We start from the raw sequence: 6,260 nt of genomic DNA on the forward strand, positions 1-6,260 counted from the left end.
CACTTCTCCTCCCTCTCCAATACGTTCAGATACCGGCGAGCTATCTGATAACGACGGAGAAATGAGCAATAATCTGAATAAATATTTTTCAACAGTTTTCACCACCGAAAATTTAAACATGATACCCGAGGCAGCGACTCTATTCAGAGATAGTGAAGAAAACAAATTAAGTGAGATAGTAGTGACTAGTAACGATGTTAATAAGCAAATAGACAAACTGAAGCCTTATAAGTCACCTGGTCCCTATGAGATATTTGCTAGAGTATTAAAGGAATGTAAGGATGAGCTTAGTATGCCCTTAGCAAAGTTGTTTAACATGTCATTAAAAACAGGTGTTGTACCAGAATCCTGGAGGATAGCGAATGTAATACCGATTTTCAAGAAGGGGGATAGATCACAATCCTCTAACTACCGCCCTATCAGTCTAACATCAATAGTAGGTAAATTACTAGAATCAATTATTTCAAACTCTATTCGAAACCACCTGGAGAAGCACAAGTTGATCAATGATTCCCAACATGGCTTCACAAGCGGGCGTTCATGTCTAACTAATCTATTAACATTCTTTTCATCAGTTTTCGAATCGGTGGATGAGGGGCAAAATTATGATGTAGTATATCTCGACCTTAGCAAAGTCTTCGACAGAGTCCCCCACGAAAGACAAATGAGAAAGGTAGAAGCGCATGGCATCAAAGGTAATATTCTTAAATGGATTAGGGCGTGGTTACGGGACAGGAAACAGCGAGTGAGCATAAACGGCACTAAATCGCATTGGAGCAACGTCACTAGTGGAGTTCCCCAAGGCTCAGTACTTGGACCATTATTATTTATTATATACATAAACGACATAGATATCGGCATAGACAACAACATAAGTAAATTTGCTGATGACACTAAAATAGGACGTGCAATTAAATCTGACGAGGACTCTGCAAAACTACAGGAAGATCTAAACAAATTTTTCGAATGGTCGGAAAAATGGCAGATGAAATTCAATATGGACAAATGTAAAGTACTCAGTATAGGAGATGTAAACAGGGAAACCAGTTAACAGATGAACGACGATGCCATTGTGGAATCCGACTGCGAGAGAGATTTAGGAGTAATGATAAGTAGGAATCTTAAGCCAAGTAAACAATGTGTTTTTGCTCGTAACAAGGCTAATAAAGTACTTGGGTTCATACAAAGGAGTGTTAGTTACAAAACTAGCGAGGTCATCTTAAAATTATATCTAGGGCTTGTGAGATCTCACCTGGATTACGCAGTTCAGTTCTGGTCACCGTATTACAGAATGGATATAGAATCCTTGGAAAGAATCCAGAGGAGAATGACAAGACTAATCCCGGGCATTAGGAACCTTGAATACAGAGACAGGTTAAAGCATCTTAATTTGCACTCCCTCGAGAGACGTAGAGTGAGGGGCGACATGATAGAGGTGTATAAATGGAAGTCAGGGTTAAACAAAGGGGACATTACAAAGGTACTCAAACTATCCAACCAGGAGCGAACTCGTAACAATGGTTTTAAATTAGACAAATTTAGATTTCGGCGTGAAATAGGTAAACACTGGTTTGAAAACAGAGTAGTGGATGAATGGAACAAGTTACAAAATATCATCATTAACTCGAATTCGTTGGATAGCTTCAAACATAGGTTGGATGCTTATATGAGCAATAGGGGTTGGGTATAAACGGGACTGCCCAGTATGGGTCAATAGGCCCACTGCAGTTTCCTCCATTCTTATGTTCTTATGTTCCTCTCCTCTTCCTTCCTCTCCTCTTCCTCCCTCTCTGCGTCAAAAAGTTTTGCCTCACCATCTCCCCTGAGGAAGGCGGGTGTTATCGTGAGATATCGGCGTTTCCCTCACATACATCAGCGTAATCATAATATTAGCCTCACTTGAACGAGCCCACACAATATCGAGGCGTGTGTGGGAGGCCTCCTGTTGTTCCCTGTCCCTCCCTCCCTCCCTCCCTCTTTCTCTTCCTTCCTTCTCTTCCCTGTCTCCTTCTCTTCCTTCCTTCCCTCCCTCCCCCTCCTTTCCTTCCCTCCCTCCCTTCTTCAATTCTTCCATTCCCCTCTTCAGCTTCCCCTTTCCTCGTCTCTTCACACTCGCCTTCCTTCCTCTCTTTTACCCTTCTCTTCTCTTCAGCCTCCTCTGTTCTACCTCTCAGACCACATTCGTGTAGAGCTGTCAGTGGCCTCTCATTGGCCCCCTGGTGTTATCCAGTAATGTATGCATCCTCCTTCTCTTTCTCCTCTTCTTCCTCTTCCTTCTCCTGATGTGATCCAGTAATATATATGCACGGTTTTCCACCGTCCCCTTCATCTCCTTCATTGTCTTCCTTATTTACTCCTCCCTCTCTTCCTCCTTCCTCCTTCAGTCCCCCTCGTCACCTTTACCGTCCCTAAACCCTGATTTTTGGCCTCGTTGGAGAAGAGTCAATGGGTCGCCTCTTACCTTGGTGTGACGCGTGTGATGTATATACCCTCTTCACCTTCTTCCTCCTCTTTCTTTCTCTTCTTCTTCTTCCTCCTCCTCCTCCTCCTCCTCCACTCCCTCTTCTTTGTCTTCTTTATATATATTCAAGTTTTCCTTTCTCGATAATTCTATACACTCCTCTTCCTACTCTTTCCCTCCCGTCCCCCCCTCCTCTCCACCATCCCTTAGCTGTGATTTTTTGGGGGGGCTGGAGAAGGAGCAACCAAGAGGTCGCTTTTCGCCTCTTTGTGACGCCTGTAGTAGTATTATGCATCATGCGGTCCTCCTCCCTCCCCTCGTCCCTCTCCCCTCACTCCTGTCCCCTCCTCCTCACCCAACTTACCTGTGTCTAGAGTCATCTTCTATTTACCCAACAGCTGTGACCTCGTCTGGGGAGGCCGCATTATGCAGCTCTTAACCCCCACAGACTTACCGTAATGGGCCAGATTTTCCCTCCTTCACCTTCTTTACTATTGGAAATGGTCTTATCCAGGTGGTGATGGTGAGGGGTGAGGAGGAGGTTGATGATGGCGGTGAGGGGAGGAAGTTGTTGTTTTGGTGTCGTATCTATGTTTGGTTTTTCTCACGGTGGGATTTTTATTATACCTTGAGGAGAGTGCGTAGGTTGTGCCGAGCCCATGAGTACAGAGGATTAGTACATTAAGTAGGGTACCTCGACCCCTTGAGTACAGATGATTAGTACATTAAATAGGATACCTCGGGCCCTTAAGTACAGTGGATTAGTACATTAAGAATGGTTCCTCGACCCTACAGGGGATTCGTACGATGATTAGACATCTTAAACTCTTCAGAAACTCTTCCTATTCCTCTCCATAGAAATATTTCCCAGTTCTCTTCCATAGACGATACCGCCGCCGCTGTCCATTAAGTCTTTGTCCCACTCACCTCCATCCCTCTCTCCCTTCCCCCCTCCTCTTCCTTCCCTTCCTCCCCCCACTCACCCACTCATCACTTCCCCCTCCCTCCCTACTTTGCCTCCCTTCCCGACACACACACACACACACAATCCAGCTCGCTACACACCTGCCTCCCTCCACACACCATTCACCTCCGCCTCTCTCTCTCTCTCTCTCTCTCTCACAAGCCCTCCATCTTTTTTCCTGCATATAATATCCAACCCTCCATCCACCACTCCACTCCTAAACACTTTCTACTTCCACCTCCCTCCACACACGACACACCTCCACTTCCGTCCCTTCCTCCACACACCATCCACCTCCACCTCTCGCCCCCGCTCTCTTCCCTCCACCCAGTCTCCCAGCCTCGACCCGTAAAACAGGACAGGTAACTTTCCCGATGATGGTGCGTTTTGTGACGTTAATTGTGGCCGTTGTGGTCACTCCTCCAGGTGAGTCAGGTGAAGCTTCTCCCAACTCACGTGTTAAAGTATTTGGCGACGACTTTTGAAAGGGTCGTGGGAAAGGTAGTGGTCGTAGGGAAGATAGTGGTTGTTGGGAAGATAGTGGTTGTGGGGAAGATAGTGGTCGTGTGGAAGGTAGTGGTCGTGGGAAGGTAGTGGTCGTGGTGAAGGTAGTGGTCGTGGGGAAGGTAGTTTTCGTGGGGAAGGTAGTGGTCGTATGGAAGATAGTGGTCGTGTGGAAGGTAGTGGTCGTGGGAAGGTAGTGGTCGTGGGGAAAGGTAGTGGTCGTGGGGAAGGTAGTGGTCGTGGGAAGGTAGTGGTCGTAGGTGTCATGGTTTTGGGTGGTTCGGTGGTATATGAGTGGAGTATGTTATATAAAGATAATAATATGTCGTATTTCTTATTTCTTACCGTAGAGTTCGATACCTTCACACTGGTTACTTACAGGAGATTATGGCACATCTACGTAGAAGTTCACTCCACCACTCGACATTCCATGATTTATACTTGATAAATGATGATTTAATGAATTCATTTAATTTTCAACATCCATCTAAGTTATTGGTTATACTTTGTCATAACAAATCAGTCATTACCTTTAGTAATAATAAGATAGGATCACAGATACGGGCAGATAATTGCAGTTACATTTATTTGTCAAGCTTCCATACAATGATTTACAATTTGCATGGATATATGAGTCACTCACGTTCACGCTGTAATAAAATTAATCATCTAAAACAGGGAATTTCCAACTTGGGGACACATGTGATTACTCTACTGTGGGTATGACTTAACAGAGCCTTAATTCTTCAAGTGATACATTTACTGCCAGCCTGGATTGCTTTTGTTACAACCAGGCTTCATCACAAGAACTTCTTTCCACGGCCATAACAACAAAAAGTACTCTTGGGTTACCACACATAGTCTCGCGTCACTGACAGTCACTGTAGATGGTTGTCGCGGCAACGAGAACTGGTAAGCGTGACTTGAATTAACCATTTAGGTGCAATAGGTCAGCCTAGATTGCTTTTGTTGCAACCAGGCTTCCACACGTGATATTTCCACGGGGATAACAAACCTAGGTTAGCACACTTAGTCTCGTGTCGATCACGGTCACTGTAGACTGGTGTCGTGCAGGAGAACTCTGTAAGCGTGAATTAATTAACCATTTACTGTAGGTTTGATTGGCCAGCCTGGATTGCTCTTGTTGCAACCAGGCATCCACACGTGATATTTCCATGGGATAACAACCTAGGTTACCACACTTAGTCTCCTGTCGATCATGGTCCACAGGACGGAGTGGCGGTGGAGGACTCTGTGTGGTGTGGTATCCCGCTCCCTTTCAGGAGGGAGAGGATGGGAACGACTTCTTAACTAACCCATGGCTCAGGGGATACTACTTAAAATGAGGTTTTTGGGTGTGAAGCGATGAACAGTACAACACTGTTTCACTGCCCACCCCCCCCCTAAAGGCTGGCTAACATACCTAATTGAAATTACATGTCCCAGTTATGCCTCGCCGGGCGTCTTATCTCTAGTAAAACAAACTTTGCAGTTGGTTGCGTGGGTAAGCCTAACGCAACCCATGACAGTAGGGAAGTGACATCATATAGGCCAAACAAAATAAATGTTAAGGTTTTCCACAATATACCGGGGAATCCACCTGCCTCACCAATATGTTTTATTTAGAGGTGTGTTAGGTGGAGTGAGTGTAATGTCCATCTGGTCACGCCTGGTGTCGTCTCGGGTTTGTTGTGCCTCAGAACGTAATTAATACCGTGTTCAGTGGAATCATCCTGGGGTGTATGTTACAGTGGAGTGTTATTATTTCAGCAGGAAGGAATGCGGTAATGCAAGCACACACACACACACACACACGCGCGCGCGCGTCACAAAATGTTAAGTACCTTACAATATTTATAATGCTAATTATTATAATATTGACAATAACAATAATAATAATTTTAATAAATTGGTAATAATAAAAATAATAATGATTATAATATTGGTGATAATAATACTAGTAATAATTGTAATAATAATGATTATAGTAAAATACAGAGAAGTGTTAATGCTGTAGAGAGGGAAACAAAATGCCATGATTTGGAGGCGTGGCAGAATATTACTGGGCGGCTCATGGTTGCTGTCGCAGATAACAGGACTCACAGCCACTCAAGGTCCTACTATTAATATTCCTCTTAAATGAAGATATAAGAAAGTACCAAATTGATTCACGTAAGCAAGAACATAAGATTTATAATTTAACTTGTATACAGTACTTAAACTTTACATAATAGAATTTAATCCTAGACAAAAATAAGGTTAAATATTATTAATGCCATTTTTAATATAAGTGATACGATAGGGAGGAGGAAAATTCAAAGTAATTAAAAG

Source organism: Homarus americanus, unplaced genomic scaffold (assembly GCF_018991925.1).
Source record: "Homarus americanus isolate GMGI-L3 unplaced genomic scaffold, GMGI_Hamer_2.0 scaffold12171, whole genome shotgun sequence".
NCBI lineage: Eukaryota > Metazoa > Arthropoda > Malacostraca > Decapoda > Nephropidae > Homarus > Homarus americanus.